Raw genomic sequence first — 9,479 nt, 5'->3', positions numbered from 1 at the left:
TTATGGGGAATATTATATAAATAAATATTATATTATATAAATATTATATAAAATTATATATATAGGGACTTGATCTGAGTATTTATATTGTATATAACGATTATGAATTTTATTTATTTTCTTTTTTTAGTTTGTTTTTACAGTATATTTTTCGTTACTTTAGTATGTGATCACTTTTACAATCAATCTTTCTTGTATCCACTAGGTAGGTACTTACTTAGGTACTTATTCCTTTGTAAAAATTATCATATTCACTCAATAATAGCGGTAATGTGTTTTGAATTTTCATATTAAGTATAAATACTTAGATAATAATTGTGCATGAACCTATTTACCAATTTGTACTAAATAATGAAACATACATTGTTTTTACAATGTATAATATATTAATTTGTTTGAAGGAAGTGTTGTATAGCTTCAATAGAAATATATCTAACAGAGCATTATCATTTCAATGAATTTTACCAAAATTACATTATTTTTGTATGCATCTTTGTATAAAATTCTACAATAAATATTTATAAATATTTTTTGTTTTATTAATCCCTTTGAACCATTTGGCTATATTTAATTAATAATAACATATAGTTATAGTATGTAATCATAAGGGCAAGTGATAAAACCTCTTGTTTTTTTTTTTTTGTTAAGTCTCGTAACTACTTAAGTAACTACTACGACTCTACTAGGTACTTTAAATACTAAAAGCGGAAATTCCGCTTCAATATAAGTATAATAATATTCCAAATATTATTGTTGTAATACAATGAGAGTCTTAAGAACCTAGAAAACATAATAAAACGTTAAAAAATGCCGGGAGTGCGTGCAAAATGGCTGCCTCTCAGTCTCAACAGTCACTGAAGTGCAAAATAGCTGCTTCTCATAGTTGATATTTTATTTACATAACTTCAAAGTACAGTGGTAGTCTTAGATTCGGATAAATCTATCAGTAAAAAGGATTGGCACCAATGGAACTAGGTATGCATTTTTCCACACATTAGAGACATATTATCTAGGTCTCCACTTTCGATCATTTATTCTTCACTAGTGGTCCGCCCCGGCTTCGCCCGTGGTACATATTTCGCAATTTAGTATTTGAATAAAAAAAATTTGTGCTAAATGGAAAGATTATATATTAGTTTTATAACAAAACTATTTTTTTTATTTTTTTTTGCAATAATTCAAAAGTTATTTCAAAATAAAAATTAGTCTTTGAATCCAGTACTTACCGAAAACACACCGACAACTCCCGAAGCGTCACCCGGACGCGTGTGACGTCATAATGCTAGTTTTCACACATTGCAGTTGATACAAAAACGTATACAACTTAACATTTTGACGTCACATCTATGGTGACCAGTCATGGCGCGTTTATAGTCACGTGATTTTACTTTAAATTTCATCAATTTTTAATTGCTTATAATTAATTGAAAAACCTTTTTTTTTGAGTTTTTTGCATTAAATATCAATATAATTAATAATAAAGTTTTAAAATACATGAAAAAAATCAATAATTTTTTTTTATTCAAATACTCAATTAAAGGTAGTCCTTTCTCGGGTATCAAAATATCTCCATACCAAATTTCATGCAAAATGGTTCAGTAGTTTAGGCGTGATTGAGTACCCAGACAGACAGACAGAGTTACTTTCGCATTTATAATATTAGTATGAATTTATTTTTTTAAACCATCTTAAAGTTACAGCGGCTAAAATCTAAACTAAGTTTTTCTCATATTAATAATTACGAAATAATAAAAAAAAATGTTTTTATTATATTGATACGAGTTACTAGTTTCTGAAATGCAAATTGTTCGAACAAGTGTCACTAGATGGCGTGGAGTGTCCCTATAGAATGCTGTTTTAGAGAAAGGGCAAAGTATTTCATATTCATATCACTGTACTCCACTTATCAATGTGATAGAAGAAAGTATATAGGTATTTGAAATAATGGGCTTTGTAGATAAAACACAAATAAATTTTGCGTCGTAATCCATTTGTACCTACAGCAGGATAATCTTCCACACTGACCAAGTGCGGCTTAGCAGACTGATGTCGTATGCCGCATTTGACTCTTGGATGTCAGTTTCCTTACGATGTTTCTCCGTCCTTCGCAGCGCCGCATCTTGGCAGTATGCAGCGGTGGTGATAGGGATATTTGCCACTTCAATCACGTATCCGGATAATAAGTAGTGCTAATGCTGAGTACATTATAATCTCTATATGCCATTCAGGTTTTTTATTATTAAGTAATACATTACATACGAAAAAAACTGTTTTCTGTCACTATGTTACCAATTGTTACCTACTAGAGTCATGTTATAATTAATAATTATTATAACTAGGTATTAATAATTATGAATCCACTTCCAATATCTATGGATTTGATTACTTTGCCATTTTTCTGTGCTATGACGATGACTGATGACTCTTCTAGATAGTCCTAGATACCTAGTTTCTTACCTAGTTTGTATTATCCACCACATGATGAATGTCAAAAATTGTCCAAAAAAAACCCTCTAGAACCAAAACCGCATATAAAAATCCATTGCACTGTTTTAATGATAGATAGGGACAGACGGATAACGGTGTAGGTGATCATAATATGTATATAAAAAAATAATAAGTATCTATTTCTTCTTGAAATAAAATAAGCAAGCAATTTAAAAATTTTATCACTCAATTTACTAGAACGCTGTCAACAGCACATTGTTCTATACATATTACTGATATTAGTAACTTGTAAATGATAATGCTATTGTGTTGCATAATACCATCCATTGAATTATTTATATATCTATTAAATTATAATTTGTGACGTGTGTTTTATTAGATTTGGTAACTACTATCAATATTTATGTCTGAAATCCTAATTCTTTTTTCAAACAACGGGAATCGAACACACACCCGCTAGCGCAATTTAATATGCACTTACCATTATACTTACGGATTGTTTACGTTGCGTTAGTTTATTTATTTTTATAATTTATAAATAACCAACAATAGCTTCCTAGTACTTCCCCGATGACTGTCAACTGAATCATAACAGCTTATCATACCTACATAATCAAATATAATCTACAATTATTTCTCATAGGTATGTAAACATTATTTCATTAAATTTTAATCTTTTGATGCTTTCTTCACATTTTAAAGAAACTCAAAAAGATAAAAATATTCAATACTAGCTGCGCTGTGCGGTTTCACCCCCGTGGCTCCACTCCTGTTGGTCGTAGCGTGATGATGCTTAGCCTATAACCTTCCTCGATAAATAGGCTATCTAACACCGAAATAATTTTTCAAATCTGACCAGTAGTTCCTGAGATTAGCGCGTTCAAACAAACAAACAGTTATAATATTAGTATTAGCTATACTAATAAAATTGTGTGTGTAAGACGTTTATATGCACTTATCTTGCACTTAGGTATACTCATTACAAAATGCAAACTGTATATTATGTAGAATTTTGTTTAATATTTCTTAATATGCAAAAGAACATAATACTAATTGTAATAAATAGAAATAACAATTCATCCAAAATTGGTTCACTTATAATTTTGAGTAGGTAGTCTTGCTACCATGCATAGTTTCATAATAATATGGCTCCACCTACCTTTATTTTTTTATGTGTTAGATAATATTATGAAAAACCAAAACAAATATCTTTTTTATTTTTTTCATAAATCGTAATATATTATTAAACAAAATAAGAAATATTTTTTTTTTAAACTACAGTCGACTCTCGTTAATTCGAAACTCGAGGGACTCTCAAAATATTACGAATTATCAAGAGTTTGAAATATCAAATGGTTCGAAATTTGTGAGAGGAAATAAATAAAACTTCGAATTATTAAATATTAATTGTAAATCAATTATTTTATTTATTAAATGCTATTCTACAGTAACTGTATGATAACTAAACATACCAATTTGTTAGAAGTGTAAAGTCAAACTAATCATAACAAAAACAACGGCTCATTGAACAAGTTTGAACTTGTCACAAAATGTACCTACCTGACTACCTGCGTACAATTTTTCCGCCTCTTTCTCTCTGCAACTTTGAATTGTAGAGTGTTGGACGCCGATGAGTTCGAATTAACGCGTCGTTTTGTTATATAGCAATGGTATTTTCATTCGAATTACCAAGTGCACAAAAATGTATGGATTTAGTTCGAAATATAAAGAGATTTTGTAGGGACCTCGTGATAACTTTGAATTATAGAGAGGTTCGAATTATCGCAGGTTTGAATTAACGAGACTCGACTGTATTACTTATGAGCACACTTTTCAGCAATTTAAATGAACAGATTATGTGAAAATGAAACTAACGATTCGTGTGGTTTATTAATACGGTCTACGCATCCCAGGCTGTAGATTGAAGATTCTTTCTTACCTTCGGCTCCAACCGCCATCATCAGCTCAGATCGATGAAATCATAATATTGTAATTTTAGGAACTTAGAAGCCTACAAATTAGATGAAAATAAATAATTTGCACTTATTTCTCATCAAAACTTTATTATTTAGCTACAATTATTGTAATATGTACAGCAAAGAATAAAATTTGGTAGAAGTTTATTATTTGTGTCATAAAGAATAAAATTAAAAATTAAACAATCATAGGTATAGTTTTCTTAACATTAGCACGAAAGATTGGGTTAGAATCCCCATCAAAAAAGGATTAGAGCATTTTTTAAATACCTAATTATTTCTAATCACACAATACTTAAGATAGTTAGATCCCTCAATTAGATCTCTAATCTAGCGCGCACGAGCAACTTTGTCTCCGCAACTATTTTGTCTCTCCCATCGTATGGGGCGTTGCGTCCGCGTCGCTACGTGCGCGCACTTTCATAATAGCCCATGGGTGGGAGAGACAAAATAGTTGCGGAGACAAAGTTGCTCGTGCGCGCTAGCTCTAAAACGACCCTAAAGGTGGGTACAGACTGGTGAAACGTAACATGAAATGTAACATTCTGCCTTTCATTGCATGTTCGCTGCAAGCGTGGACGCATAGCGCGCTCTTAAGAGCGGTCAACCCGTGCATCTCTCCATACAAACGCTTGTACGTGATTATGGCGTTGTATAGGATCTTTCTTTGAATTTTTTTTAACTAAATGGTATCCTCTGAACTATACCTAGGTTTCTAATAAAACGCGAACTCAAAATTTGGAAAAACAAATGCAGTATAAGTCTCCAAAAATCTGCTTTTTGCACGAATTTTATCTGAATTTCAGGCGTTTTTATTGTACTTATTAATTATACCAGTAAAAAAAATATTTGGTTTTAAACCTTGCAAATGTAATGGAGATTCTAAATGTCAAACATTTTTGTAACAAACTTGTAAGGTTTACTAATAATCACGTATTTCTTGAAACAAGTTTTATAAAATTTCCGCACACTATTTATCATTCAATGTTATCGCGCTCTCAACTGCTTGTTGCGTGACGGTAAGAAGTATGCGGGGGACGAGCCGTGCAGGGTGAGACGCAGGAGTTGAAAGGCGTTCGGCTCGTTCCTCGGGAATTGTTAGTAGGTATTGAGTTTGTTGAATAAAATCGTTCGTAGTAAGTAAAACACAATTCACTAAAAATAACATGCAACTGCACAATTTACGTACCTAGTAAATTGTGCAGTTGCATGTTATTTTTAGTGAATTCTGTTTTACTTACTACGAACGATTTTATTTTTCACACCGGACACTGATTTTGCTTGCGAAAGGATAATTGATTTATATTGTGAAACGAACCTGGCACTAGTGAATACGGACACCGATTTTCTTATGATAAGGAAATAGACGACGAGATAATTTATTACCTACTAGCGGTCCGCCCCGGCTTCGCCCTTGGTACATATTTACGTTTTCTCTACATAAGAACCATCCTCGTACTTCAAGGAATATAATAAAAAAAGAATTATCGAAATTGGTCCACCCGTTCACGCGTGATGCCGTGACAACGCGAAACGGGTTTCATTTTTATTTATACTAATATTATAAAACTGAAGAGTTTGTTTGTTTTTTTATTTGAACGCGCTAATCTCGGGAACTACTGCACAATATGCGTTGTACGTAGTATATATCTGTCAACTGTGATACGTACCTAGTAAATTGTGCAGTTGCATATTATTTTTAGTGCATTCTGTTTTACTTACTACGAACGATTTTATTTTTCACACCGGACACTGATTTTGCTTGCGAAAGGATAATTGATTTATATTGTGAAACGAACCTGGCACTAGTGAATACGGACACCGATTTTCTTATGATAAGGAAATAGACGACGAGATAATTTATTACCTACTATCGGTCCGCCCCGGCTTCGCCCGTGGTACATATTTACGTTTTCTCTACATAAGAACCATCTTCGTACTTCAAGGAATATAATAAAAAAAGAATTATCGAAATTGGTCCACCCGTTCACGCGTGATGCCGTGACAACGCGAAACGGGTTTCATTTTTATCTATACTAATACCACCTAATACATATTATAAAATTGTAAAAAGTATTGTACACATTGAAAAGGTCTACAGAAAAGTCCGTGATGGTATATGTCTATCTCTTATGGAGTTATGGATAACGCACAATTACTTTTTTTTGTCATTTACTTTTTACGACAAATAATGGCTAATTTTCGAAGCGATTTTAATCAATACAGCATTAATCCTTAACCAATTAAATACCTTGAATACATTGTTCATTTAATATATCCATTATATGGCCATTTACACCGTATGATTTAATTGAATATTTTCGAAGATATTACAGATTTAAAAATTGCGGGACGTAGCGTTTGCGGCGGTACCCGCGGCCGGCCGCCATTGCACCCGTGCGAATTGCCGGGGCGGGTCGCTAGTATTATAAAAAAAATGAAACCCGTTTTGCGTTGTCACGGCAATTCTTTTTTTATTATATTCCTTGAAGAACGAGGATGGTTCTTATATGGATAAAACGTAAATATGTACCACGGGCGAAGCCAGGACAGACTGCTTGTATAATATATGTATACGTACCTATATAGACTTGATTTATGAAAAACGAGACATCGTTTTGAAAAATGGGTAAGTCGATTTTTCACATAATTATACAAGACCCAAGTAGGGACATAGCGAAATATAAATATACCAACTAGGTACTTAAACAGTTGCATACATTAGATAGTTATATACCTATTAGCTTGCCTTCTATCTGTTCATCATCTTCAACAGACACATTTTTCAAACAACAATAGATCTGTTACCTAACATACCTACTTATCTACTGATTTTTACAGATAACACTCAGCCAAATTACCGAAAAGGTAATAAAAAGCGTTTACGTCTCTCGGCTCGAAGGAAAAAATGTGGACCCACAAAACAAAAGAATAAACAAGCGTGAGTATTTATTATTTAGGTACCTACTCTTAGTACCTATCCACGCAGGTAATTTTCTATTGTAGATTGTTGCAAACAGGACGCAAGACATTAATTTATATAAAATCTATCTTAGTTTTACAATATAAACATGTATATATATATATTTGGTTTATACACAAAAGAATTTTTTTTTATCTATCTAACGGACTAATTAGGTTTCTATTATTTTCTTTTCATGCCGTATAACATCATATTGTAACAGTATTAGGAAGGTAGGTACATATATATTCACAGAAAATGACCGAAGATTGCACTATTACTTTATTACGTTAGATCAAACTACCTATATATAGGTATAAGTATTATTGAGTACGTACATTCATGAGTTTTGTGATTCATATCACAAACCTACCTACACATTAGAGCAGATTATTATTACACCGTTGCAAGGTTGATCTTAAAAAGGTTCATATTAGGTTTTTTCGTAAATGTGAGTCCTTTTCGTTTTTAAAATAATTGTTCGTACTTATATATAAAATTGCTGTACCTATGTGGCCGTGGGTACGAGCCACGAGGATATAGCATATAGCGCACTAATGTTTGTAATGTTTGTAAAGTGGGGGCTTGTGTGGACTGTGGAGTCAAGGTTTTGTACAAATCGCACAAAATTGTGACGTCACGGTACATAGGTATTAAAATTTATTTTATTTTCCAGGTTTTTAAATGAAAACAAAGAAAACATTGACAGTAATGATGTATCACGGCTTAGGTAAGGCGGAAAGCAAAGTGTAAAGCATTTATATAATAATATATAAATGTATTTTGCAAAATTTTCAAAACCCTCTTTCAGTCTGGTGTTTGAAGGAAATCGGAATCATCTTGACAACTAGTACAAAGGGTTTTATTTATAGTCCTAGAATAATAAATATCTTACACAATTGTATTTAGACTATTTTATTTGACCAACCTGGGGAATCCAGCTGGAGGATCCTGGTGGACGACTTCACCTGTACTAAAATTGACCTGTATGAGTATAGTATACACGTAGGTTGTTTGTTACCTGTAAGATATCTGTAGGATAAGTATATTATATTTTTATTTATTGCCTGCCTAATTGATTGATGATTGATGAAATTTGGCACAGACAATCTTTAGACCCTGAGAAAGAACATAGGCTACCTTTTATTGCGAAATATGTACCACGGGCGAAGCCGGGGCGGACCGCTAGTTACAAATATTTTTCGAAAATCTGTCTGAATTTTTTTGTTCGTTCATGAGATAGGTACCTACTTGCATAAAAAACGAAAAAGGTAATGTATGGTATGAATATTTTCCGTGTTGTAAAAATAGCTCACGTACGGTAAGTAAGTACCTCCAGTGCTAAAAATAAATAAAAACAAATTATGTTGATAAGCTCCAGCATTTCAGAGTAATTAATATACCTACCTACGAAAATATAGATAGCTAAATAAGTATATTATAATAAAGCGCGTCGTACGATATCCACTAAGCGCCCAAACAACCGGTCCCGCGCGACCGATAGAAAAATATAATAGATATATCTATTGAGTCTCGTTTTACTGTTTACTCACGATCGACGGATCATTTTCATGAATGAATCGAGTGCGAGTGACCGGCCGCGGCGTAAGTTACCGAATGGCGAATGCTAACCTAGCGCTTAGGCGCTCTTTCTCTGTCTTTTCGCATTACCTCTTTATCTGACATTGCGCTGGATGAAACAACAAGCTTTTCGATCACGCTCGCGTTGAAAATAGTGCCGCTGGGAAGGGCCCTCTTAACGCGCATTCACTACGAACCTCCCGTATTCGTGTTCCTTGCCCCTTTGTGTTCGTTCGAAAAACCGACAAATCGCTCCGCGCGCGGCTTGTAATGCTCGTAGCATGCGCGTGTAATGCACATTTCGCGCGCGCAAGACGTCCAAAGTATGAGAAATAGTTACAAAGTGTGTTACCTTTCATGATACATTGCAGCAATGTGTAGGGTGAATTCTTTCATTGCATGATACATTGCATGTTACATTTCACCAGTCTGTACCCACCATAAAAGATAACGCATAGGCCGCACGCCAAGCGCCTATGCCTATGTTCGCTGCGCGCAGCCTTGACACCGAA

General features: G+C 33.3%; 1 long non-coding RNA gene across 1 annotated transcript; it reads left to right on the top strand.

The window, feature by feature from the left end:
* The first annotated feature begins 6,977 nt into the window (after positions 1-6,977).
* On the top strand, positions 6,978-8,290 carry LOC123700987. The gene is made up of 3 exons (XR_006752667.1): positions 6,978-7,365; positions 8,063-8,116; positions 8,198-8,290. It is a non-coding gene; the product is annotated as an uncharacterized LOC123700987 (long non-coding RNA).
* The last annotated feature ends 1,189 nt before the right edge of the window (positions 8,291-9,479 follow it).

The sequence above is a fragment of the Colias croceus genome, chromosome 20, assembly GCF_905220415.1.
Source record: "Colias croceus chromosome 20, ilColCroc2.1".
Taxonomy (NCBI): domain Eukaryota; kingdom Metazoa; phylum Arthropoda; class Insecta; order Lepidoptera; family Pieridae; genus Colias; species Colias croceus.
This window is presented reverse-complemented; position numbering and strand designations above follow the sequence as displayed.